The sequence below is a fragment of the Seriola aureovittata genome, chromosome 5 (assembly GCF_021018895.1).
Source record: "Seriola aureovittata isolate HTS-2021-v1 ecotype China chromosome 5, ASM2101889v1, whole genome shotgun sequence".
Taxonomy (NCBI): Eukaryota; Metazoa; Chordata; class Actinopteri; order Carangiformes; family Carangidae; genus Seriola; species Seriola aureovittata.
The window spans coordinates 5,839,345-5,866,435 of record NC_079368.1 but is presented as its reverse complement, the minus strand read 5'-3'; the positions used below and the strand labels follow the sequence as shown (position 1 = coordinate 5,866,435).

Genomic DNA, 27,091 nt, shown 5'->3' with positions numbered 1-27,091 from the left:
AATTAATTTTCATCATATTCTTTTATTTTGAAATGCTACTGAAAACACTGCACAGAGGGAAGGTCACGGTCTATGTAGGATTTCTTGCGCTTTTATTTAAATTCCTAGAAGGCCATATTTACCATACTGAGCATAACTCTCTAGCACGAAACCCACATTTTCTCATCAGTGTCTCTTGATGTGGCCCGAGGCCGTGCTCCTTTTCATCACTGAGCTGTTTTTAACACACTGCAGAATGAGAGTCCGACTCCAAATTAGTGTCCTAAATCCAAACTCATTAACTCTCAAAGCAAATAAATCTGTGCCAGAGCGTCTACGATCTAATGTGTGTTTGAGATTATGAGCATTATAATTCAGCCTTGTTTATTTGGTAATCTGTCTGTGTGAGGATTTGGGCAACAATCTTCACAGTGTCTCGGTCAGGCGGCAAGTGAATTCAAACAGTTTAGCATCAGCGGAGAGGTGCAGGCCGCGCTGTCACAGACAGCAGTGAACTGTAGTTTAAGAGCCGAATTTTTTCCTGCAGTTAACAGACAGATGATGATGTCTTCAATTTTCCTTTGGGAAATACCCATGTTCTTATCAGTCTATTGATTTGTGCTGGGGGTTAAAACAGCCCATGGCATCTGCAGCCACATCAATACTGACACTGAGACAAAAATTATTTGTAATATTTTCTGTGTTAATACGCAGAGATTATCATTCTAATCTGTGCACTTAATCTTTGGATCATAATCCAAACTCTTGCCTGTTATTCTATGTTTTTGTCGTCTCAGCTCAGGATTATTTTTCTTTTGTAAAATTCACAAAATTATAAACAAACAGTGAAAACAGTAAAACGATGCAGCTGTTAACTCAGTGTATTTTTTTCCACCACTTAAAACCTTCTTTATTTATATTTGTAGTGTAAGTCAACTCAAAATGAGTCATTTGTATGAGTTTACAATGAAGCATCCAGACGAGGGCATGAAGGGAAACCTCCCAGCATGCACTGGGGTAAGTCTCATTTTCTGCGTGGTCCTGCGTTGTTACCGCCACCCGTTTCTGTTGGTGTGTTTGTTTGAAGCAGGTCCAGCACTATGAACGTGAATGTCCGTGACTGACTGAGTGACAGAGTTGATTGATCATGTTGCACCATTGGTCAGCCGGCAGAGTGTGGATTTGCCTTTGCTGATTCAAAATGAATGTGCGCAAACAGTTTCAGTTAGGTGGGTGTTTACAGACTGCAGTGTTGCCAAGATATAGACACTTTTCTTTCTTTCTTTCAAAAAGGCACCTAGCAAGAAATCTAGCGACTTTTTAGACAAACAGTAGCTACATTCCACTGAAGACAGTTGCCAGTACTGCCCCACGAGTTTAGCAGAGCAGTGGCGTGGATGTTAATATGTATTCTTAATTGATGGCGTTTCAGTCACTACTTCAAACTTGCTCCATTTTCTGACAACAGAAACAGAAAAACATGGAAAGCAGAACAGCTTCATGAATTCGGCTGTATTAAAGCACACAAATGTTTTAAAACACATACAAATACTCTGATTTGATCAAGAATTTATCTATAATACAATTACCTTGTTAGAAATTCTATAAAATGACATTTTAACAGTGTGATATTGCTGCTTTCAACACTTCATCTAGCAAAGCTCACATCACATATTTTGTCCAGGCTGAACATTTATCGTTATAGCAGCTGATAAGTAGCAATTCCTGTTATGAGAGCGATCAATAATTGAAACAGGCGGATCACAAATATTGTCATGTCTGGAGAAGACGCTTTAGACCACAAACTGTTCATTTTATAGAATCAATTATTGATCTTTTGAGATGAGACAAAGAAAATGATAGAATAGATGAAAAACTATAAATGTTACATTTGGTGCTTCATCTGAAAAAAGGATCAAAGAGTCGAAAATAACAGATTATTTTTATTCTTACTCTATTTTCCTGTTTAGTGCAATGATAGTGAGGGCTGTAATAATATTACTGTATTGATGCTGCATTGATCTATTGTGGAATATTTCCTCAGTCTGTCCTCTGCCACACACAGAACTGAAGTCAGGCTCAGCTACAGGGCGGGTTGCCAGTGCCTTGCTCATTGGTGCTTGAGTAGATCAGGAAGTGGAGGTGGACCAGACCCTCCAGTCTAACAATGGGCTCTTTGAACGCCAGGCCACCCTGCTCCGCGACATGCTCATTTGGCTGCGGGAGCCCGTTAAACAGGACCTGTGGGTGTCTCGGGTCAGACCCCGGGTTGGGAAGCACTTCGCTAAAAACAGACCTTCCACTTCCCGCACAATGAATTGGTCTTAATCAAGCAGTATAATGGCTGCTGGGGGCCCCTCGTCTGTGTCGGGGCCCTTATTCGTACAGGCTAATGGGCGGAGACCTGTTTGTGTGCCTTTTTTGAAATCCTCCCCGGTCCCCGCTGTGATGCGTACTGCAGAAGTAGGCTGGGGGCGCACACACGCTGCAGCGCCACGCACCACACACACACACATACACTCACACTCACACACACACACACGCACACACACACACATCAGTCGAGATTGGCACAGAGACGCAGCGCCACGACCACTCCGATCAGTCTGTTGGGTACGGGCTGCTGAAACTTGTGCGCAGAGACAGAGAGGCGGAAAGATCCATCCAGCTCGTCCTAGATAGTGGATAGTGGATAGAGGATTTTTTTTCTTTCTCTCCCTTTTCCCCTTTTCCCCTCCTCCTCCTCCTCCTCCTCTGGTTTCGCGTTACAAAGCCTTGGGAGGGAGTTGCGCGGAGAGCCAGTCTCTCTGTGTAGAAACTGAATGACAGGATCATATGGCTCGATTTGCTTTAGAGTCGAAACATTTAAAATAATAGAGGAAGGAAGGGGAGAGAAGTGAGAGACCGTGGGTGAATTCGTCAGAAAATTGATGAGGATGTGGAATAATTCATAACTCCGATTCAAAAACAAACCCGAGATAACGGAGAAAGAAGAGAGAGGGGAGGAAAGGATACTGGATCTGTCGTCAGAGGAAAGACGGAGAGGAAAGCGCAGGACGCGTTGCCTGTAATCATCACCACCATCACCGTAATCATAAGGTAAGTTTGGAGCCGTTATTTATCGCTATGGAGGCTGCGGTGCTGTGAGGTGGCTCGATTAAAAGTAGACGAAGGAGGCAGAGGTAGAAAACATCCTCATTCCGAGTCTCCGGATCTCCAACTGTTGCCACGAAGCCTCCCCTGTTTTTTTCTTCTTGGGAATAAGACGCTTTGAGGTACAACGTGTTGTCTTGACAGATTATTTGAGGTGTTGTGGGGTTGTCCGTCCGGGGCTCAGTGTGGTGCAACTTTATCTCCTTTTCGCGCAGTGTAAACACAGCGCACTGCGGTCAGGAGCTGCTGGAAGGGAATCAAGTCCGGGGTTTCACTGTAGTCGGTATATCTACATTCACTGCTCCACAATCACAGTCCAGTACTGTATCTACACTGTCTAATCTGTGCTGTATCATACTTATGATGCAGTGCTGCTGCCAGAAAAATCACTTCATATTTTATTAGTAGCCTGTAGGTAACATCTGTAAGTCTGGAGTGTGTGTGGTGTCCTGTAATGAACTTTTAGGCTGCTTCCTTTGCTTGATAGTGTTTCAAATTTTCTGTGACATCTTTATAATATCCCTGTAATATTCCCAACTTACTTTGTGACTGCTGTTGTCTGCCCAAACTGAGAGTTCACAGTTTATAGTTGAAGTACTTAAACAGATGCATGGCTTTAGAGTTCTCCGGCATCCTACTCTAAATGTACGTGGAGGTTTAAGAGTTCATTTTCATACAGCTGTTGTAGGTGTCATATGTGACAGCCCTCATCCACCCCCGGAGCCATAAAAGCAATGAGTCCCTGCCTCTATTTCCCGCTTGCTCAGCTGACACTCAAAAATTAAGCTCTTATGGTGACAATAATCCACTGACTTGAGATATTACTTTGGAGAGCTTTTCCTCCTTATTCCCCCTCCTGATTTTTTTTTTGCCTTAATGAAGTAAGCATTAGTTTCAGTTGAGTGATTATTGTAATTACTGAGGAGGAAGAGGGGGCAGGCATACACGCTGGACAGTGAGCAAGGGGAGGTGGGTGGTGGTGGTGGTGGTGGTGGTGGTGGTGATGGTGGAGGGGGGGGTCTGACTGTTTTTCCCTTTTCTGTTTTTTTTTTTTTGTTTTTTTTTACAAGCTGGATGGTGCCACTGCCAGTTAACTAACAGGCAGTACAGGGGGAGCACGGCCCTACAAACTGAAGACAGTAAAGGTTGTGGGTAAGTCAGAGGAGTCATGTTATTGACATGTGGGATGGAGGAAGTGGTGAAGACGTCTTTATATGAGCGTTATTGTACTCGAGGATCCACGTACTGCTGTGATATTTGCACAGTTTTCTCATAAAGTTTGTCTTAAGATTTCTTTTTCATAACATTCATTAGCAGGTAGTTCTGTGTAGCTGTGTGTGCGTGTGTGTGTGTGTGCGCGTACGTGCATGTGTGTCACCGTGTCATTTGCAAAGATTAATGAAAGTGACATCCTGGTAAAATTTAGCATTAGCACTGAGCTGCAAGTTGACATTTGCAGTGTAGCGGGATGTAGCGGAGGATAATCCTACCGAAATTCACTTGACTCACTTTTTAATTTGTGAAATCAAGTTCACAGACCTTTAAGAATACACATAATCCGTCATATAAACACACAGAGTAGATTATACAAAACTGAAGCAGGCTACAAGGAGAGATGTTTGAAAACCAATTTGGTTGTTTGAAGGATTCCTCCTGATCTGCTTTATTCTGACTCCGGAAAAAAAAAAAAAAAAAAGCCTTAGAAATCCAGTTTTATCCAGGGCAGTTGCAACAAAGACACACACACAGAGGCACACACACACACACACACACACACACACACACACACACACACACACACACACACACACACTGCAGCCCTATGGCCCCAGATGTTAATACCTCCATTGAGAGAGCCACAGGACTCCTGCCGACTCGATCTCTTCATTGTCGGACAGACAATGGACTCCACATCCTGATGGCCAGCCTCCTTCCCATCTTCCCTCACACACTCCTCATGCTCTGCACACACACACACACACACACACACACACACACACACACACATACACACACACACACACACACACACACACATATATAATTAAGCGGCACACAGTCAGGCATACAAAGAACCACATGCATCACATACACATGCAAACAGGCATGCTTAACAGTCAAGCTCACGTGCAGATTCACATACAACATGCAGTTTTTTAATATGAGTCTTTTGGTATTTGAGTGTAAGTTGGGCGTCTGTTGTTGTGTGTGTGTTCCTGCAGCTGTTCATTTCACTACAGGGCTGTAACGATTGTTTTCATAACAGATGAATCTGCTGGTGATTTTCTCCAAAGATGGAGTCATTGTTTTGTCCATAAAATAAAGAAAATGTCCATCAAAGTTTCTAAGACCTCAGGTGACATTTTCAAATGCTTTGTTTTGTCCAAACAAAGATGTTGAATTTACTATCAAATAAACCAAAGAAAGGCTGAAAACCCTTAATGGAAAAAGTGCCTCAAACGATGATCAATTATCAAAATAGTTGCATTAGTTTTCTGCTTAATCAGTTAATTACCCAATCCCTTCAGCTCTCCCTCACTATCTGTGTCAGTGTGGGTGTTTTCACGTCTTCGTGCATGTGCGCACATATGTGACATAAACTGTGTGTTTTGACACTAAAGGGCCAACGTTGCATCACAGCCGTTACATCATCACTGCACCAGATGTCTCCTGTCTGACTCTGCGTTTGTGTGTTTGTGTGTGTGTGTGTGTGTGCGTGTTTGTGTGTTTGTGTGTGTACAATTGTCATCTCTGTGTCACATGCATCACGTCAATGCAACAGATCCTGCGAGCCCACATGGCGAGCAGCTGAATGCACGGTAAACTCCCGAAATAACGGGATGATATCTGATTATGCAACTCAAAAAGCTTCACACACAGGAACACACACTTAGACCATTCAGCCCGCGTTCATGGTGGCTATGGTGTTGTGAGAGCGTATGCATCTCAATTCGCTAACGATAATGTATTTTAGATGGTGGGAGAGGATTTTTTTTTTTTTTTTTCACATCCTTTGCTGAGCAACAGTTGATGTGCCAGCTTCCCACATGAGACATTTTTGCAAAACATCCTTTTCATTCCACCGACGATTTAATTCCAGCAATATCTGCTTTTCTTTTCTCTCAGAAATCTCCTTTAGAAGCAGATTTGCTTTTGTGTTTGCTGGTTCAAACTGGTCTGTGTGTTGAGCTTCCTGCTAAGCTGAGGAGAGTTCACGACTCTGGCCATGCCCTCAGTGTTCTGATGCTGCATGGAGAGAATTGTCCTGACTCGTTTTTAACACTTCACAATGTGCGTGTTTGTGTGTTTGAATATGTGTTTGTGTTGAGCATAGATATGGTTCATGGCCGAACAGATGCAAGGTCTGGAGAGCTGAAACAGATGGGTGTTTTGTGTGTGTGTGTGTGTGTGTGTGTGTGTGTGTGTGTGTGTGTGTGTGTGTGTATGCTGGAGGCGAACAGCGGGAGGCAGGGCCTGGCTGAAGAGGCTGATGTTTAGAGAAGAAGGGAGGGAAGACGCTTGTTTACAGGAACATGATGGTGAATGGACTCTGGTGGGGTGCAGGGTCAAACTGATATAAACCTTGTGCTTTCAGTGTGTATGAGCCTGCCATGTTATTGTTATTCATTAATTATCAAGGTCTCCTTTAGCTATAGAGACAAAGACAAAGTAGTGTGTGTGTGTGTGTGTGTGTGTGTGTGTGTGTGTTTTCAGATAGACTTTTATATGTGCACAGCTGCGGACTAAAAAATACACTAAATCACACACATGAACACAGAAATATGAGTTGTATTACACGTTATGATGTCACTGGCACATTGTTCATGAATTTTGTGTGAAAGTTGTAAAGTTGATTGAGAAAACTCGGGTCTTCATTTCCTTTTCTAAGTTTTGGCCAAAAGACCAAAAACCATGAACTTTGTACCTTCCTCTAACTGGGATGTTGCTACTTGTCGTTCCTCCCTCTGTTACTGTGATGTGCCTTTATTTCTCTTTGCCTTTCCTGTAGAGGATAAATGTGCCCTTTGTTTTTTTGGGATGTTTCATTGACCCTTTCCCCTGTCCACCATCTGCTGTTTTGAAAAAGTGTTATCTCAACTAGAGGAACAGAGCCCTCTACTTCACCTGTGCCATAAAGCAACCTGTCTGTGTGATATAAATCAATACAGGAGGAAATGCACTGGACAAGAAATTATAAACATTACACTTTCACCAATTTGACAGCACATAGAGAACATACAGAAATGCACTGCAAAACTAAAATCTGATGAAGGTGATCAATTTGCTGAAGTTAACCACCTATCGATAATAATGTTGGAAACAATAATGTTTTAGCTATTAAAACTCTGTGATTCTGAAAATTATTGCAGATGTTTGCTACACACCTAGCATTAGCATTTTGCTACTTTCTAGCATGTTCATCAGTTTTGAGCATTTCCCAGAAATTTCTGCAGTGATGTGTTTTGTTGTGTCTTATTTCCATACTACATATTACATGTAAGTGCCAAACAGCATGTGCCATATAGTAGTTGGCTAATGTGATTCAGTGGGCACCAGTCAAACTGATTTGAAATGTCACTGCCAAATTATCTTCACTAAGAGAAATCAAAATGTTTTTCCAGTGATTTCTTTTTTATTATTATGAATATTTTCATTATTTTTATTTTACTATATTTATTTTTTTTAGCTGTCTCCTCACCACCGGCAATTAATTACTTCCAGCTGGGAGCAGCACCTCTTTTTCTTTGTGTATTGCACTGTGGGACATCAAAAGCTGAAAAATAAATTTTGTTCAGTTTGCATAAGAGACTTGATATTGTCACATTTCTACTGTGAACACACAACATGCTAAACTCACGCTCAGAATGAGGACGTATTACTTGCAGTGTGTTTGCTGTATTTGCAAAGTGTTTGTTCACGTTGCGTACATGTTGCGAAAGTTGCGAAAGTTGCAAAAGTTGCAAAAGTTGCGAACGTGCTTCCCAAGTTGCCTGTGTTATAGTCACGTGTTCTTGTGCACAGCCGATGTGACACGTTGATGTTTGACGATGTTTCTTCATTTACTCGTGTTTTCTTTACTTACATTTATATCACAGAAATGTTCATTGTCGCAATTTTGATGCTGCCATAATTTATTGATGTTACAATGTCAGAGAACAAACTCTAAATATAGAATGCAAACTATAACAAGCTGAACCACACACACATACACACACACAGCACATCCTCAAGCCCCCCGCCCCTCTCAGTGGCTTTAAGGCCTGTTGAGAAGTTTCCGTCAGGCACTGAGGATGGATCCAGAGGGTTTTGGCAGCAGCTGTGGTTGCAGTTGTTCCGAGACGAGAAGCTTTTGCTCTTCTGCAACTTAGCCTTCCCTTTGAGCTCTCTCTCTCTCTCTCTCTCTCTCTCTCTCTCGCTCTCTCTCCATCTCACTCACTTACGCAGACATATTTTTTTCCTCTTCCGCTCTCTCACTCGTTTCGGCTCAATACGAGTAGCATAATGAGGTCATTTTTGCATTGCCAGAGTGTCAGAAGTTAACACTTATGTAGCTCAACTTTAATTGAACAGACAAGTGCATATTCAGCCTATTGTGAATGAAAACTATGCTACTATAGAGGAAAGTAGAATAACCCTTTTTGGTGGCTTTAATAGTAGTGCCAGTACCCAGAATGCCCTGGGAGCAGCCATTAGGGAGCTTTCTCTCACTTCAATTCAGCTAAATTAAAAAGTGTTATTACCATTATTTTCAAAAATTAACATTATTGTTAAAAATTGATATATAGATATATATATAGGAGAGAAAAAGAGAGACAGAGAGAGAACACAAAGCAGTAATAAATATTTGTCACCCTCCATGAATGATGCAGCCCCCCTTTGGGGCAATCAATAAATAAATAAGCCCTGAGGGGGGAGAAGTGTTTCCAGGAAAGTCAGAGTGGTGGAAAATCCAATATGGTGCATACTGATGTTCCTGGAGGCAAATCTGTAGAGCAAGTATAACTGGATGCCTCAAATCTTTTCTCTCTTGCGATGTGGAAGTTTTGTTTATCGGAGCTTTTCATTCTGACCTGTAATTTCCCCTCTGATCAATGTAATTTCAAAAATGTCAGAATGCAGTGGTGAGAGGCATCACCCAAATCTGATTACTGTTGTCTGAAACAAATGGACGAACAGACGGAGAGCAATCCATCGCTCCCCGCCATGACATAAAGGTGTGTGCTTCTCTTCAGCTCAACAAACTCTCCGTCTGCCTTTATGAGACTCGCTCGGAGAGTTGGAGTCCTTTAGAAGAAGCTCGGTGGAGGTGCTATGGGTGGCTCCAGTCCTCTGCATTATTTATGAGTAGTAGAATAGAGGTAGAGGAGAGCCCTGACCTGCTTGTTTGTTACCAGCTGACCACTTTTGGCCATCTGCTGTCCGCCAGCCTCACGCTCTCTCTATTTCTGTTTATCTCTACCTCTCTCTCTCTCTCTCTCTCTCTCTCACTATCTATCTATCTATCTATGTTGCTTTGCTCTCTGAACTAATCTATCTATCAATAACTGGCTCTCCATCCAGGTTTTTATGTAAAACAGGACATGCAGCGTCAGAGAGGTTAAATGGATTTTTGTGCTTGCTTGAGGTGGAATAGGGTTCTGTAAAAACAATGTCATACCAAGAGATGCCAGCACAGTGTTTGTGTAAGTACTAACATACACACATGACATTAAACTTAAGATGGATTCACGACACTGTTAGCTTAGCTTAGCATAGCATAAAGACTGAAAGCAGGGGGAAACATGTAGCTGCAAGCAAGCTAACTTCCTGGGTCCTGCACTTTTCTGGCCTGATAAAGACAGATATGAGAGTGGTGTCAAGTGTATTTCCCAAAATGTAAAACTAGAGCTTGAAACAATTGATTAGTCAAACCACAAAAATATTATGTGCAACTGTACTGATAATCAATTAATTTCATTTAATAAATTTTTTTTCTGTTTGTTTTTTTGCCAAACTATTGATTTGAGCTTCTCACTCGTGATGATTTTCTGCTTTTCTGTTTCACTGTAAAATGGATCATTTTGGGTTTTAGACTCTTGGATAAAACAAGACATTTTGATGACATCTATCCACTATGTAGACCTAACAACTTTTCCGTTAATTTAGAAAAAAAATCATCTGATTCATCAATAATGAAAATAATCATCAGCTTCAACCCTATGTCAAATTATCCCTTTAAGCGATAAATGAAATGTTAACTAATGAGCTTTTAGAGCCGGATCTTTGTTATCTTTGTACTGAGTGAGACGACCAGGTCTCCCCCTGCTCTCACTCTTTATGCTAAGCTAAGCTAACCATTTCCTGGCCCCAGCATATGAAACGAACAGCTATGAGAGTGGTGTCGATCTTCTCATGTGACTCTTGGCAAGCAATGAGTTTTCATATTTCATTCTCATCATTAAATCATCGTTTGAGTCATTAAAGTTCATAGTCATTAAAGTATAGTGTCATTAAACTCCATAGTATCTGCATTTATGCAGTAGTATCCGTCTATGTGTCGCATCCTCGGCCATGCAATGTGCTTTTCCAATCCTCTAACTGATTCAAAGACGGACTCCGGGAGAAAAATCTTCATTATATTTGATACTTGTAGCAATTTCCTCTTTAGATAGCATCTTGACTCATCTTTCCCTTTTCATCTTGTTTCCTGTGTCTCTTCTTGCTTGGCTTTGGTTGAAATTGTAAAGCTGGATTGGAGAGAGACAGTAATATGCTCAGCCAAAAACCAACTGTGTTTCGGGGGCACCATGTAAGGTATTTAGTATGTTTCACCGAGGCCCCCGACGAGCCTGTTCATCAGCTGCTTGTTGTTTTGTTTGTCGCGACTCAGCAGATGTTTTCTGGCTCAGTTGTCTGCACTGTGTTTTGTGTACAGAGGACCGCTGGAATTGTTCTCTTTTTTGTTATTCTGGGTTTGGTGACATGTCAAAGCTGTTTCGCCCCAGTGTGAATGCGGAGCTTCCTATTGTTTACTCTCAGTGACAACATTGCCATGTACTTTGCATAGAGTATGTTTATGCATATTCAGCCCCTGCTTCTTGCTGTTTCCAGGCAATATTTCCTGGATAGTGTAAATGCAAATATGTATGCACGAGCAACAAAAGATAACAGTAAAAAAAAAAAAATACTGGTGCATCGACTGGGTATCTGAGATTGTGTGCATTAATGTGTGTGTGTGTGTGTGTATGAAAAATGATGCAGATGAAATGAGCGGGGGGGGGGGCTTGTAGAGAAAAGTAGGCCCCTAACCCCCTGTGCTAACCGGAGCATAGTAGTTTGTTTATATGACAGCCTTTTTTAGGCATTGTTCTGGTCCGATAGAGCTCACCCTCCCTACCGTGGGATTGGCCGTTAGTAGGCAGGAAGTGCCGGGAGCGCGCAGCTTGAGCACACACACACACACACACACACACACACACAGACACATACTGTATTGCAGACTCCAGAATACACAGCCCCTCCCTCCACACTCACACATAAAGTTTGGGAAGGACAATAAAAAGTTGCCCTTCGGCTTGCAGGCTGGTGAGCTACAGCTTATCCAGGAAGGCGTTGCGGCCGGGCTAATGGCCTCTCTCCAGGGTAGGCACTACAGAGGAGCCCATGCAGGCTTATCAGCAGCAGGAGGGCCCCTACATGGCTGCTCTCTGAGAGCTCCGTTGAGCTAGTGTGTGGGAGTTGCTTAGCTTTCATAGCTGTTAGGAGACCGAGAGCTACGCTGCTTATTTCCTGCTGTGTTTGTTTAGTGTTAACTTGGCCTGTAGGAAAATCAAAGTTAGTCGTTACCCCCTCCTAAATGAAAATATATCTGTTTACCCAGAGCAGCACTTCTAATTGGAAATTCAAAGTAAACTTAGGCTTGTAATTCCACATGGAAACTTAGCCCATCAAGTCTTACTGGGAAGTCAATGCTACCTTTATTCTGGAGAAATCAATGCCCAGACCAGTGTGGCTTTTACTGCTAGGCTAGTACCTCTTTTTAGTACCACAGGGGCTTTTTGGCAAGTGTGAGGACGATAGCAAACAATGTGTGAAACTGTGTAGACATCTCCACAGCCGATGTGTATTTCTTCTCCTTAATTGGAGATGTCCCAGCAAAGAGCCAGCGTGACTTGTAGAAAATGATTTAAAGTGCGATGAAGAGGAGTGAGATGCCTTGCCCCCTGAGCGACTAATCAGATTTTGCCTCATGGATCCCAGTATGACGACTCCAGCATGATCTGAGCTCATGAGTCACTCTTCCTTTTTCTTTGTCAGTGGCAAAGGAGGAACAGATACAGCCTTCACACAAACTGCAATCTCGACTGCAGCAAGGTAACCTGTCACTGTTTCCTCTCATGAAAAGATTTGTCAAACACAGCCCTTTTTGCCTTAAATGAAAAGTAAATACAGGCTGTACAGAATCGTGCTCACATATAACCAAACCTGCTGTTTGTTTTTGTTGACGATGCCACCTCCCCACCTACTCGTCTGCTTTCCATATTGCCCGTGATGCAATTAGATCCTGCAAGCAACTAAGAATACCACAGTAAATAGTCAATGTGATAGCGAAATCAGACTGACTGAGCTGAATAATTCATCCTGATACCGAGAAACAGTAGAAACAGGAGACGCAGTGCTATAGCGTCACTGTCGTGCTGCGCTCTACCTCCACACTGGGAGCTGTCAAGTTCAACAAGAGCCTTCTACTGGTGCCAGTAAACACATACACCGGAGGCGTTAACCCTTTAATGAACACACAGTTATCTTTAGGTGGTGTGCTTAAACCAGGTGCAGGGTATCGAACTTCAACACTTTTATGAACCGATGGAAGTGGTTTGACACTATCAAGGATTGAAAAATGCCTTGTCATTCCGTACCAAATTTCAATACATGAGGAGTAAATGAGTAAATCTCATCAGCGTCAGGGAGCCAATAAGCATCATTTGACACGACAGATTCGAGTGTTTAAAGAGGCCGAGCTTGAAAGTAAAACTAAAATTTGTACCATAGCGTGTATCATAATTTTCTTTTTGTTAATATGGATTTAACAAAAGCATCACAGTTGGAATCAAGTTGGTATCAGAAAAAGCATCATTAAGAGTTGGTTATAAAGTCAAGGTATCTGTATCAGTATTGATGTCGAAAATTGTTGTATGATACCTAGCCTTAGCTTAAACTAATAAGATGTTGATATTTTTTATTCTTCTCTTGCAATGATCAGTTTTCAAGGATTTATCATGTTGTATGACAAAAAAACCTAGAGTCTAATCTATTAATACATTTATTACACATTCTTGCCATAGTCCTAGCAGTCCATGAGGTTTTTGCACAGGGCTAGCAGTTCGGTGCTTTAGTCAGTGATTAAGTATGATACACATAGCCATGGTAGCTACGCTGAAGTGTTTCCTCTTCCCAGTGAATATTGTTGAAAGACAACATTACAGAAGCCGAAGACTCAGTAGTTGTGTTCTTTTCACTAAAACTAACAAAGACATCTCTACTGCAAACCCCTCTGCTCGCTGTGATCTTCACTCTCTGTCACACTGCATAACAAAATGTAAGCAAAGCAACTACATGGAAATAATCTGTGATTCAGTGATCAAACAGGGCAAAACAGAAGTTATTTTGTTGTAACTTCATTTTATAAGTGCGTGCGGAGCCCACAGTTGCTCTGTATCATGAAGTAAATTAAAGAATGTAAACACAATCAGTGAAGTATAATTAAAGCTCAATTCAGCCTCATCACATGCAGTACATTTGTTAGTGTCACTGTGGTGCTATCAGCAGGTGAAGGCCTGCACCATTAGCATCCATGCGAGGGCTATCATTAACCCTTTACATCAAGTCTAAATCCAACTATACTTATTCACTTTCTTTAAATCTGCTTCTCCAACCAGTATAGTCTTGCCACTTCTCTTTACTTTGCAAATTGCCTGTAAGTTTTCTATTGAAACATCACTGCTAGCTTAGCAAAGCCCCTGGTTATCAGTGCTAGCTCTGGTTAGCATCCTATTCGCTGGCACTAGAATCTCCTTTGAGTCCAGCTGCAGCTATAATAGTTATGTCGTTGAGGTGTTGGTCTGGTTTATGTGCAGGGGAGGGGGGGTGAAAGAGAGAGACAGGCTCTGTGTTTGCCCTAGCCTGCTGCAGACTCACCTTTGACCCCCAGGTGGCTTCACTCCCCCCTTCCCCCCTGCTGCTCTTTTCCAGTCCACTGCTCCCGCTCTGACTATAGAGGGATGGAGAGAGAAGAAAAGAAAAGAAAGACATGGGATGCTCAATGGGATGAACCCACAACAATATGACAGAAAGGAGATAAACGACGAGAAAGACAGAGATTGGGAAAAAATACAAGGGTTGCAGAGAGGAAGAAAAAGAGAGGGGAAAAGTATACAGGTTGCCAGGTTTGGTCCACTCCTAGAGAGACAGAGATTGGAAAGCAAGAAAGAAACCAGCCTGCCCAGACAACAGCCCTGAGAAACCAAGATAAGAGCCGACCAGCAGTCAACAATTACACCATCAATTTCCAACCTGGCTTTCACCTTCTTTTTCTCACTCTCTCTTTCAATCTTTCTCATCTTTTGCTTCTAGGTATTCACTCTTATTTTCTTTTCTCCCCTTTAGTCCCCACTGCTGTGCTCCCTGTGTATTTTTGTAATATACCTCTCCACATGCAGCCTGTCACACACACACTTACACACACACACACACAGACACACAAACACACACATACTTGAACATATACTGTATTATTGTCTGACACATGCATGCATGCAGAAATTCATGCTTTCAAAGAACATTTACGTACTATTTTGAGGTATTGTATGACACTGTTATGTTGTTTTATATTCTTTACTCCACCACATCATGTGATGTACTAGCATGAGCCTACTATTCATCTGGCAGCTGCTTACAGGCTGCAGGTTAAGGTTTACACACAAAACAAATGTTCAGCTGATAACATTTGATGTGTTAAAGTATAGCTATAAAGTAGCTATACCTTTATACTGCTAACATGTTAATGCATTAAGAACAATGCGATAATATACCTTGTGTATAACACTTAGAAAGGGGCCATTCTGCATAATGAATACTCGATTTACTTCTTACTGAGAAAAACGTATGTATTCTTTGTTTTTACAGGACATTTACCTGTAGCATACATCCTGCTAGTCACACATGGGTTTTTCCAAACTGACATCCGACTATCAGAATGAACATACCCTGTTGATTTGACTAACTCAGACGACTGGCAGAGTAGTTGGCAGTATCTGTCCTTTCATGAATCTGTAGTTTCATATACTCTGCTGCAACTGGACAGTTGTTTTCTGATGTATCTGCCACCGACATACAAGCCCACAATGGCTGGGATTTATTTCCACATGTCAAACTTCTTTTATATGTTCCTGTAACTCATAAAAGACACATCGTAGAGAATCAGGGAGCCAGATACTGTGACGATCCTCCATTTTGTTTAAAGTTTAAAAAGTTTAAAGTTCCTTTGCGTAGTGGAGTGTAGTAGTAAACGAAGATCGCAGTTGGCTCCCGTCTGGCTGTCGCTCGCACTGCGTCTGAGGATATTTGCATAAAGTCGATACTCTCTCAACTTTCCACTGTAGTGTAGCTTTGAATCTGTCGAGCTCAGGAGGGGGCACTGGGCTCATTCTCAATGAGTAGCAGCTGTCGTCCCAGTTTTTTGAACCTATATGTGTGAACGGCCCGATAGGAACATGTTTTTGAGAACTGAGAGGAGCAACCAAATGTTTCAAATTGCATGCGGCATGTGCGCATCATATATTTTACTTATCAAGATCAACAATCAGAGGATACATGTTTTTAAATGTTACTTGCTACGTTTACTCAAGGAAAGAATCCAAATGCTTCTTCCACCACTTATGCTTCCACACACACATACGCAGACCCTCAAACACACACTCGTAACATTAGACAAATATAGAAGACCATGTGGATTTTCTCAGGCACACACACTCTCACCTGTGCTAACACATTCACACGTTGCTTGCCAAACACATTTGCGCACACACCTTCATACACACACCCAGTCACACGTTGTATCTATCTTCTCTCCCCCCCTCACACACACAGACCCGTGGCATATGGAACAGTTTATCTCCCAGTGTTTTTTTTCATGCTTATTAGGCAAAGTCTTTTTTAGGAACACCAGGGAGGAGAGAAAACTCTTTATTATGATTTTTTTTTTTGCCTGAGGTTACACTAGCCACTGAGCACACACCCACTCACACACACACACACGCGCGCGCGCACACACACACATACACACATACACAGAAGCATACACACATATACCCTGAGCCCCCCTCTGCTTCTGCACGTCAAAAAATCAATAACACGTCCCTTTAAAAACTAACAGAAAGAGACAGTGAGGGAGTGAGAGAGGGATGCTGATGAACCCCACAAACACACACACACACACACACACACACACACACACACACTCACACACACAACAGGCTTGCTCTCTTTCCATCCTGCTCATTTTCTCTGCTGATCATGCTTTTTCTTCTCTTCTTGCAGATAGATAGATAGATAGATAGATAGATGATAGATAGATAGATAGATAGATAGATAGATAGATAGATATTTATATAGATAGATAGATATAGATAGATAGATAGATAGATAGATAGATAGATAGATATTTATATAGATAGATAGATAGATAGATAGATAGATAGATAGATAGATAGATAGATAGATAGATAGATAGATATGTGAGAGGCTAAGTAAGAGAAGCAAGAGGAGTTGAGTCAAATTGAAATGACTGAGTTAAATCGCTTTCAGAAATTAATATTCATTGACCGTCCCTCCTCCACCCCTCCATCCCTCCATCCATCCTGTCCTCATATCTCTGCAGCTGAATAGCTCTGATTTGTGTACCAGGATTAAATTCCTCAAATTTGTCTTTCACTCCCTGTGGGAGAAGACCGTACTTTTTAATTAATTGATTTTGAAATTAAGTTAGCTGCTGTGTGTGTGTGTGTGTGTGTGTGTGTGTGTGTGTGTGAGTTTTCCTAACACTTAGTGGGCTAACAGCAGCTGGTTGTGTGTTTTGCCGAGTGTGTTCCTGTATTTGTGTCTGTGCCTTTGTGATTTTCTTTTGCTAGAGAAACAGAAGAAATGGATGATGCTAGAGCTGAATCACAATTGTAATAAAAATGGTAATTTGTGGTTTTATAGGTATAAGGCACAAATCGGCACAATGTGAATTTTTTCCCAAAATTTGCACAAAAGGCAAAAAAGGAGGTGCAAGCTCATTGTGTGTGTGCTAAAAGAAGAACATTGAGGTGAGGAAAAGTATGAAGGAGCTGTTCCAATGTTGGTGAATAATGATACAACAGGAGGTCATGACCTGATACCTCCTGGGTTTAAGGTCAAGTCAAGGAAACATTAAGGTCACATCGACAAGCGCTTTGCTTCACTCAAGTATCATTGAGAATCTGCAAATGTATCTGATGTCCATGCAGAGAGAGAGGAAAGGTATAAAAAGTTTTACACTGTAAGAGGGAGAGCTTCTTGACGCCTTTCATTTTTCCCACATGAAAAATGTGTAAACCAGTGTCTGTCAGACTGAATGAAAAATGTATAAGGTAACACAAGGCTACAAAGGATAGCGTACAGTGATCTATAGTTAGACTGCAGCAGAGACAGTTATACACCATCATGCTTTTAAGGCTTGTGAGAATTGTATAATATGCGTAACAAAGGCAGTGCTGTGGAGTTACTGGTGGTGAGCTGCTGTTATGTATGGTAATCAGAGCCCACAAGTGTTTTTACTGCTAAAGGTTCAGTATTAATGCCCATCCTTGTTTCCCAGACAGGTCTTCTTTATCAAGCTTTGTTAAAACTGTAACAAAATGTAAGTTTCACAACAACCTACTGACGAAAAGTGCAGAAAATATCAATATACTGTCTATATAGAATATAAATTTGCTAATGGTAGTTACATTAGCTAACAATCTCCCCTAACAGTAGTTTACCTTAGCCAAAAGCAAAAGTTGTCAACTAATTAAGCAATATCACACTTGAGGTCTTGATGTTGTACTGAATATCAGCACGGCTGTGATTCGGTCATAGGTACGAGGCTGAAGACAATCACAGCTGATACACAGCTGATTACTGATATTCAGTACAACATCAGAACCTTTTGTTTTATACAACAGTTCTACGAGCGCCATTTTAGTTAAATAAGCAGCATCAGATTATGATTTGTTTGTTAATTGTATCATTTATTTGGCAACGGCAACACAAATAGTTCCGCAAATAGACTGGTATTGGACTGTTGCTAAGCAACACAAACATTTTCCTGACCTGCACAGTGCACACTAGCTTGCTACTTTGTCTACACGTTACCTCAGGTGTGCGCTGGAGTATCCAGGCTTCTTCCCTTCATCCTCTTCTGACAACCACACACCATTTAATTCAAATGTTATTTCTGGAAACATTTTCATCTTTGCAAAGTTTGTTACAATCTCAGAGAGACAACGAACGTTAATGTGACGCTGATTAACAGCTAATAGAACAGCTGTGAAGCGGAGTGATATAGTTCAAAGTGCTGCTAAAACAGTGCAGTTGTATCAGCACTCATGTAATGCCTCTCGTCCAATCAAATTACTTGGTCTGAACTGACTGTTGTATAATGGTAGTTTACATTAGCAGACTGCAAAAGTCGTTAGCTAACGGTAGTTCACACTAGTTAACCGCAAAATGCACATGCACATGCAGAAAGTGGCAGAGTGTTAGAGATAACTTAACTCATGTTATTTTACCACTGTAAGCAAACGGGACAGAAAATTAAAATTAATGTGCATCAGTGATAGATGGCTGACACCTGAACCTTTTTATAAGGTCTGTATTGGACTTAAATAATTTTCCATCAGTCAGAATAGCCTCCATTTAGGACAAAACTGTCATGAACCTGAGTGATTTTCATTGTATCTCTATGTCAGTCTTGAAGGGATGCTTAATGAAAGTGGAGGAGGCTTTAGGACAAAGACAGTTAGCAGCTGGATGAATCTCATTGGTCCCAGCCTATTCTGATTAAAACCCTTTTTCATCAATTCATAGGCAGGCGAATCATAGCAAATTAAATGTGAGGGTTGTGCTTGGTAACATGACTGTTGTGTGTGTGTGTGTGTTAATTGTGCCCATGTCTCTGTGTGAGGGCGCTCCGCTGTGCTCTGAGTGTTCATGAGTGTGTGTGTGTGTGTGATTTCTCTCTTGTGCAGCTGCATGGACACTTGCTTTGTTTCACAGAGCTGCTGTGTTGTGGACTGCCACGTGTATTATTTAGCACACAAAACCGTTGTCTCTAGAGCTGCGTTCACTATCATAGTGCGTTGCCTTGATGCTGGTGTTGCTGCTGCATGCTGTCAGGCCCATGCCGTCTGTCGCAGTGTGTGTGTGTGTGTTTCTGTTTCTTTGTTTCTTTGGGTTTGTGTGGCTGTTTCTTTGTGTCTGCAACAATGTGAGTGTGTGTGTTAATGTGTGCATCCTTATCTCTTTGTGTCTGAATTTGAGTATGTGTGTATTGTACCTGTGCCAGTGTGTATTTATGTGTTTGTGTCCTTGACTTTAAAGTGTGTCTGTGTGTGTGTGTGTGTGTGTGTGTGTGTGTGTGTGTGTGTGTGTGTTTGTGTGTGTGTGTGTGGTGTGTGTGTGTGTGTGTGTGTGTGTGAGAGGGTGTGCCTTTGTCTGAGTGCTTTGTGTCTGTATCTCCTTTAGTCTTATTAATTATATATATCTGCATTTTGTGGATGTCTGTATTTGTGTGTGTGGATGTGTGTGTGTGGGCGTCACCGCGGTTATATGGCAGACAGACCTCCCGCTAGACTTTATTAACAACATTTACTAGAATCTCTGCTGGGTTTGTCTAAACTGGGAGATTAAGATGTGCGTACACACACACTGACAAGACTGACTCACAAAGACACCAGGGGTTTGGGAAAGACAAGGAGTATGTGTGTGTGTGTGTGTGTGTGTGTGTGTGTGTGTGTGTGTGTGTGTGTGTGTGTGTGTGTGTGTGTCTGTCTGTCTGTCTGTCTGTCTGTCTGTGTGTGGTGGGGGGCGAGCTATGCAAAATCAACAAACACATGCACTGAGGAATCCCGACACATAAAGTCTCTGTTCTCACATATTCTCGTGCATACTGCGTCACACCTCTCACACACACACTTTCAAAAACACACACACACTCTCCAAAACATACACACAGACAGTTATTAATTAGTATGAAGGCATCAAACGCTTGTAGTGCGTCTCACCTGGGCTGTAGCAGTATGACATTTTACCTATGGCACACACACACATACACAAACAAGCACTCAAACACCTGAGAAAGTGCAGGGTGTTGTTACTGAACTACGAAGACACAAAGACATTAGTGTGTATCTGTAACTGTGTGTGTGTGTGTGTGTGTGTGTGTGTGTGTGTGTGTGTGTGTGTGTGTGTTGATGCAGTAGCGGCAGCTGGAGTCTGTCTATTGACTTATTGGTTCTTGCAAAGGGATCATGAGATTGATCAATTCTTCATCATTCATTTAAATGGAGGAACTCCACAGGTAGACACTACTTAGACCTGAGAGAAAAAAAGACAGAGAAAGGAACAACCTGAAAAAGGTTCAAGGAAAAGGTCGATATATATATTTCTCTTTCAGAGAACGACTTTATTCTGATGTCTGTGCCTGAAGTAGAAGTCTAGACACGGTTTGCTAGTTTAGCTTAAAGACTGAAAGCAAGGCCACACAGCTAGCTGTGCACTGTCAAAAAATATACCTTCCAATACCTCTGGGTTTATGTACAGTTTAATCAAAGATCAAACATATTAATTCATAAGATATGGCAGAAACAGCCAGGTTAATGTTTTCCGTGCAGTTCTGATCAGTCCCAACTATTGAACTTTTCCTTTAAATTGGTATTTTTCAAGAGTCTTGCTGTTCAAGGAATACTCCTGTACATAATGCTCCGTTAAACAAAAAATTATAATTTTTGCAATTGGTCTTTGTATGGATTAAACAATGTGGCATAAGGTGCTGGTTATCTTAAGACAAAGATAGGCTAGCTGTTTCCACCCGCATCGAGCCTTTATGCTAATCTAAACAACTTCTGGTTGTAGCTTCATATTTATTGCGCAGACATGAGAGTCGTATCGATGGTTTCATCTAAGTCTTTGGAAGAAACTTTAAAAGTGTTTCCCAAAATGTCATATTACTCGTTCAAAGAAAAGTGACTGAAAAGAGACGGAGACATAGTGTCAGGCAACTAAATAGACTGGAAGGAGGAGAAACGAGGGGGCAGAGAGAGACAGTCCAATAGACACAAAAAGAAAAAGTCAGAAAGTGCCAGACAGAACTGAGAAAAAGAAAAAATGGAGGTTGAAATAAATGAAAGAAAACAGAAAAACTCATATCGAGAGAATGGGAGCCTGAGAGGTATCTGAAATGATGAAAGAGAGTCAGAGAAGTAAGATAGAGTGATGCAGACAAGAATAGGAAAGCGGCAAATACTGCAGATAAAACAGACAGAGGCAGTGATTGTTGTCGTCAGCAGCTCTCTGACTTCTGCTCGGTGACCACAGGCCTCCTCTGCACTTCATTTATTGTCAGTCTTTATTTGATTTCTTTGTACCACTGTCATTTTCCCCCCTCTGTGTTTGCCACCCAGACACCCTGCCACTTTTGTTTTTCCATTGCAGCAACAAAATGGCCTAGTTCTCTCCTTTAAACTTGACTTAAAGGGCCAGGGAGTGCCGTTTTTCCTCTTTGTGGTGCAGTTGTGCTTTTGAGTATTCTTTTAATCAGAGTTTTCTTTAGTAACTGTTGATCAGTGTGTGCTGTGTTCGGTTTTTTTAAGGTTTGACTTTTGCAACTATTTACCTCAGCGACTTGAATTCAGAAGATATTTTCCCTTGAACGTCTCAGTGTGTGTCCTAATTTTCACATAATGCGGTAAAAAGAAAAAGATAACGTGTTTTGAATTTGACGTGTCCTTTTTTTAGACATGCTGCCAGTCTGTCTAAACAGCCAGCCCACCACTGGTTTTGGTTCTGCGCAGATGTGGCCGAAGACATTTTTCCATTTTAAATTGACTACTGAGCTTTTGATTCAACTGCTGACAGCATGTGTCAGCTACCAGTGAGTTTCATATTTATTCAGAGGCAGATTTGTTTATGTTGATATTATTCAAAATGGTCTGCAATTTGTGATGGCTGGAAAGTTGAAAAAGCACCCCAGTGACAAAGCTACATGTGATGACAGTCTGTATGAATAAATTACAGGTTCTAAAAGCTGATCTTTATGTTACGGTTAGAATAATATCAAACTGATTTTACTGAGTCTGTGTCTGTGATTGTGATGTAGATGAAGTAATGATTTCTCTCTGCAGCTTCTGGGCTGCCTGCCTGTAAAACCCTGCGGTGAAACTTGCCTTAATGAGCTGCTAACCCACCTTATAGAATTTTGTTTGTATGGTATTTATTGGCTGTCACATGGCGGTGTAAAAGTAGCTCCAGAGAATTTTCCACCCTGACAAAAATAAACTGTGCAGAGAACACTGAATCCGAGTTGTTCTTTTGCAATTTAACAGTTAAATTTCTAAATCCTGAGTATCCAACAAAAGCGCTTTACAATCTGCAGCTTCCAAAGATATTTACCTTTAAAAATCCAAATCAGCTACATCTCATATCCACCACCTCTCCCTTTCCCTCGTACTTGACAGAGGGAATTTATCCTTACAACATTACACGGCGAGCTTTCTGCTCGCATCGAATGGCCAGAAACTGCATTTAGCAGGTAGCATTATACTTTAACACGGTCTCTCACTGTCCATTACTCCAGCATTGATTCCAGTTAGGCTCACATTGGAAATGGATAAAATGTAAGTGAGCCCAGGGTTTGAGTGGAGAGTTTAATCTCGTCTCCAACAGTCCTGACAGTTTGAAGCACGTCGAGCAATTGGCTACAGGCCCGCTGTGATCTCATGACGAGGTGATATAATCCCAGTTGGTCATGGTGTCTGGGCTGCCAGTTGTTTACCATTTAGTAAGCAGCAGAAGAGTGAGATGAATGTAAATGCTTGGCGTCCGTTCATTTCTAATTTTGAACAATCATTGAATTTACATCTAAATATACATCCAGCATATATTCAGGCATAGGGTACAATGTTAGATATAGTCTCCTTCATGAGCATGAGAACACTTCAGTTCATTTTACCTGCACCAGACACACTCACACTGTAGAAATAGTGTTTTGTCCCTGGCCTCCATAGGTCTGAGCTGTATAACTCCTACCAACAACACAGTGTGCTCAAACCCAGCTGGCAACATTTGTGTTTGTACCCTCACTGTCTGCCATCTCTCCACTCCGCAGCCTCCAAGAGAAGCACAAATATCATAAAACAGCTTCGTTGAGGTGGAAAAAGAAATTGCTTTTCAACCGAAATGTTAAATACAGCCTAACCAGAGTGAATGGTGAAATTCACCAGCTGTTCTGCATTTACTGAGCAAGACGATCCACGAAGGTTGAAATTTGTCACATGTTCTGCTCCTGAGCTCCTTTGAAGATCTGGCATGACTAATTCATCCATCTCACAGGATTTACATCATGTAATATATAACTTACTGCATTTAACTTTGTTTGATGGTGGGATTCATTAATCTGCCACACCCTTTGCTTCTGTTGCTATTGCAAAATGACACAACACAGTAGCGACTTAATATATTCTCAGTTCATAAAACTTTTATTTGTTTGTTTTACTTGAGCTTTGCTGTAGTAAACACTCAGTGTTACGTAAGTCGGTCCCATGAAGGAGCTTCAGCAACAAGTAGCATCATGGGAAGCAATGTGTCTTGTATTTGTCAGCAGCAGCAGTTGTTTGTTGGGAATAACTAGAAGAACATGCAGCGTGTGAAGCATGACAGTGACAGCCACTGAGGCTTTCAAAGGAAAAGAGTGCCACCTACAGAGATTTGACTACACAGGATACACGTTCAGACCAGCATTAGAACTGCATGAAAAAAATACACCCCCCTCCGACATTTTAATGAAGTCACTACAGTGGAAGGTTCTTGATGCAGAGGGACCCTGCAAAACAAACTAAGTGTTGTCCTGCAAAACCATTGGACCATGTTCAACCAGCCTGTGGTGAAGAGGGATGTGAGCCAGAGGGTGTATTTGATTTACCTGTCAATGTATGTTCCAGCCCTCAGTCATGCTCATCAGCTTTGTTTAACAACAGAAAGAAGGAAATTGCTGAGTACGCTGCAGCAACGAGTTCTCTTCATCTTCCTCCATGTCTGGGCTCGCCTTTAATCACGAGACACTGAAACGGATGCACTCGGCTCTGTTCATACTCTGCACGGTCCACAGGGTTGTAAATGTTAGCCTGCACATTGATGGTCCATGTGGACCCTTGCGAACATGGGCAGGTTACAAAATTATAAACTGGGCTTTAGGGACAGGGTGTGGAGCTCAGAGTTAAACCACTGCCTCATATGATTTAAAAAATGAATTTGAAGTAATTCAGACACCTCATTAGAATGCCTTCTTGTTGCCTCCGTCTGCAGGTGTCCTGGGCATGTTCAACTTTTCAGACTACAGGACAAACCCAGTACACGCTGAAAGGGTTGTATATCCCATCTGGACTGGGACAAATTGGCATACACCAGAGAGAATTTGAGGATGTAGATTCGGAAAGGGAAATCTGGGCTACCTTGTTTAGCCCAATGCCAACACAACTTAACAGATTGTCAAGATGAAGAGGGAGTTCAGCCTGAAGGACGCACTTTTTAATTTACAGAATTATGTTTCAGACTCCACCTGTGCTCATGATCTCCATGTAGAAACAGAAAGCACAAGACTGTCGAATATAAGTTTACTTAGCTTCCGAGCTTCCTCACAACTGGGATCACCTGTAAGGACCGGATATAGTCCAAAATGCATGTGCGACGGCCTGCTTGTATTGCGTTGGGTGTGTCTGCATGCATGGACGTGCTTCACACAAGTCACAAATTTCAGGCTGAAAATGTACAGTCCATGTGGGCGCTCATGGACATGGCCAGAGGGATGCAGGAGTCTAAATTGGGCTTTGGGGACAGGGGGTAGAGCTCAGACCAGCAGATGAAGCTCAGAGTAAATCTGTTGCTTGTTTGGGTTTAAAGAATCCAGTTGAGGTAGTTCAGGCATCAGGTTAGGAGTTCCCCTGGACACCTCCTTCTGTAGGTTTCCTGGACATGTCTAACTGTTGAGACCACAGGGCAAACAACACATCCCATATGGCTTGGGAACGCCTCAGGGTTGACCAGAAAGAACTGAAGGATGTAGCTCGAGATTTAACCCGCGGCTGCCTCGACCTGGACGTGGGTAGTCTGCAGAAAATGGATACAAGGATGAATAGAAGAAACGCAGTATCATCTGCATGCACACAAACCTGGTGGAACTATTTATGTCACTGGTGTCATGATAACGTCCTAGAATTGTATCATCTTGTTGTTTTGAGAAGCTTTTTTGACCATATGTCGTCCTTTCACTATTTCCTGTAACAACAAACACTCAAAAACACAGCCCCTCATTTTAATTTTACAGACCAGACCAAGGCCTGGATTGCACATCTGCTTGGCTACCTAGAGTTTCTTGCTGAAGGGCACTTCGGCATGCCACGTGGCTGCTGCACTGCAGTGATCCAGGTCAGGCCCTAATGTTCCATTATAAGCAGAACACAGCTACAGTCACCCTCTCACTGAGCAAACAGCACATCCAAATCCTGAGAGGTAAACATTCATAAGAAGATAAATTCAAACCAATACACATACACGCACACGTGCACGCGCACGCACACACACACACACACACACACACACACACACACATACAAGTAAACTTGCACATAAACAGCCACACATTCTTAAGCTTTGATGCAAATTTTAGCTCCCTTCCTCTACTTCTCTTCCCAACTCTCTCACACACACACACACACACACCTGTCCTCCTCCCTTAGGCACGTCTTGTAGAGAACCATCCCTCTCCTCTCCTGTCAGTGGGAACAAATGAGCCGGGGCATGTTTCTTAGTGTGTGTCTGAGCCTGTGTGCAGGGCAAACTTCCTGTCTGTCTGGCCTTCCCCTCTTTTGCTGTACCCCAAAACACACACACACACACACACACACACACACACCTGCTACGCACTGTTACCCTCTGACAGATCACTGACATGCTGTCTCTAGGCCATCCTGCACTGTGTGTGTGTGTGTGTGTGTGTGTGCATGTGCGGGGGGTTAAGGCACCCCTCTCCCCCACTGTGTCAGTCTGGCAATTGCCATCTCAAGGAGCTAAGGAAGGGAGGGAAGGGAGGGCGAGGGCCTTGATGTGAGTGTGTTTGTTGTCAGAGGGTTTATTAATAAAGATGACCTCAGCCAGAGCTGCTCAGAGGGTGGGTGTGTGTGTGTGTGTGTGTGTGTGTGTGTGTTGTTGTTCTTTTTGTCTTTCTTTCTTTTCTCTCTCTATGTGACTCCTTCATATCGTCTCATAATTATCACTTTGAGACGAAGAATTCCATTTTCAGTCTCCTGCCTTATCTCCTTCTCCTTCGTCATTTGGTGGCAACAGTCTGAGGTTGTTGCACTTGTTTGCATGGACTCCTAATACGTCTTTGCGTGCATGCAAGTCATCTGTGTGTTTGTGTGTATGTATGTGTGTGTGTGTATGTGGGTGGAATGGGGATAATCCTTCTTGATCTAACTCCTTTGTGTCTCAGCGTCCGTGGATGTGATTATGTGCTTCATTATGTCGGGCTAAACAGGTTGAGTCCACTGCGTGCGTGTGTGCAGACGTCAGTCACCTGCTGCGTGTGTTAGGAAGAACAGATGTCCTCGCAAAAATAGAAAGATGAGTAATTTCCTTCAACACG

The 27,091-nt window shown here is 42.1% G+C and overlaps 1 protein-coding gene across 4 annotated transcripts in view; it reads left to right on the top strand.

The window, feature by feature from the left end:
* Positions 1–2,490: 2,490 nt before the first annotated feature.
* sema4c (sema domain, immunoglobulin domain (Ig), transmembrane domain (TM) and short cytoplasmic domain, (semaphorin) 4C) overlaps positions 2,491–27,091 on the top strand; it is a 99,074-nt gene continuing 74,473 nt past the window's right edge. For 3 of the 4 annotated variants that reach the window (XM_056376227.1, XM_056376224.1, XM_056376225.1), the window contains exon 1: positions 2,491–3,078. The gene's annotated coding sequence lies outside the window, so the exon portion shown is untranslated. Of the gene's footprint in view, positions 3,079–4,202; positions 4,285–27,091 lie in introns of those variants that run through there. The other variant, XM_056376226.1, reaches the window with a different exon arrangement.